Raw genomic sequence first — 1747 nt, forward strand, 5'->3', positions numbered from 1 at the left:
GGAAAGAGTCAAGTTGCGCCGATTCTGACTGGAGCAATCGAATAAATTCGAACTTGATAAAAAGTTATGAATGACTGAATTCGGGTCTATCCAAGAGGTAGCGACAAGACAATTTGTGATGAATTAAGAATTTCCTCTTTAAATAATTGTTCTCTAAATTTAACCATAAAAGGGTTTGTTCATATGCATTTAAAAATATAATTGATAGAAAGATTACATCTAATCATTCGAATTTTCATCATAAAATTTTTATTTTAATTCCAAATCTTGTTTATCTAATTTCACAATATAAATTCGAACCCAAGCCTGATTAAGATCTAATTATTTCTCCTTAATTGGATCTAAGATTTTTTTATTGTTTTCTTCTCAACCAAATAAAATATCTTAATTCCAATTTCAAATATTAGATTCAATCATAGAGAGTATTCAGACACATAAAACAGATGTGATGAAGACAAGAAGAGAAAGAGTGCAAAGGAAATATGAGAATATCACGAGTGCACCTGGACACTGATGTTAATTTGTCATGCCTTAGAAGTCCATAGAAAATCTCTTTCTTCTCCATCATTTGCAATTCTTCCAAGAATCCAAGTCGATCGAATCCTCCAAGTGATTAGAAGTGCTAGAAGGAGCATAGAAACAAGTAGAAAATATATGAGCATATGAATCTTCTCCCATGCATGTAAGTTTTGAAGCTTCTATTTTTTTTGCTTGTAACTCGTGGCTTCCATTAAGCTTGTAGTTTTCATTAAACTTGTAGCTTCCATTAAGTTTTTTTTTTTTAAGCTTCTATGAATGTCTGAATATCAAGAGCTCTCAAAAAACTTTTAGAATGCTTTTTGAAACCGCTAAAAGGTGTCACCAACTAAGCATGGGTCTTTTCCAATTCTTTTTTGATGAGTCATAGAATTGTAGACACCTTGTGCTTAATTGATGCACTAACCCCCGTGTTGTTGACACATGTTAATTTTCATGCAAGCTTATAACTCCAATTTACTTTACTCTTTCCAATTTTATTTATTTATTTATTAAGTCTCATGCACTAACTTTAATATCTTCACTTTTCAATCTTAATATATTTATATTTTAATCATATGAGATTTAGAATCTTTTAATAATTTAAAATATATTTTTCACTTTTAAATTTTATTTTTCAAAACTTTATTGCTAAAATATTTATTAGCTTTAATAATAATATTATTTAGTCATCTATTTAAAAATGAGCTCCAAATATATTATTATTAAAATAAATATTGTCACATTCTAAATTTAATATTATAACTTTTATCTTCCAATTTAATTATTTTATTTAATTAATTTTTCAATTAATTAAATAAAATAAATATCAAAATACCATATTAATTTTCTATTAAATTAAACCATTAACTAAATCTTTTAGTTAGACTTAATTAATAGAAAATACTCCAAAGACTCACAAAGGTAAAAATATGAAAAACCCATCATAGCCAATATACATACAAATCAAATCAAGGGGTTTATATCACGAATTACATCATCTGACACATTCGGAGGGTACTCAACTCATATACTTGTCCTAATATTTCAATTAGAACAAATAGCTTAAAGGGTTGGGATTTGAACTTGAGAATTTATCTCCCCTCTCTTATCGTTGAGATAATGTAATAGGGTACGCTCATCCTGGCAATTCAGAGAAGTCGATACCCGGTACATGCAACCTGCATAAAAACTATGCATGTACAAGCACAATATATACTAAACTAAACAG

The sequence above is a fragment of the Cupressus sempervirens genome, chromosome 11, assembly GCF_028749045.1.
Source record: "Cupressus sempervirens isolate cs-2001-9-10 chromosome 11, ASM2874904v1, whole genome shotgun sequence".
Taxonomy (NCBI): Eukaryota; Viridiplantae; Streptophyta; class Pinopsida; order Cupressales; family Cupressaceae; genus Cupressus; species Cupressus sempervirens.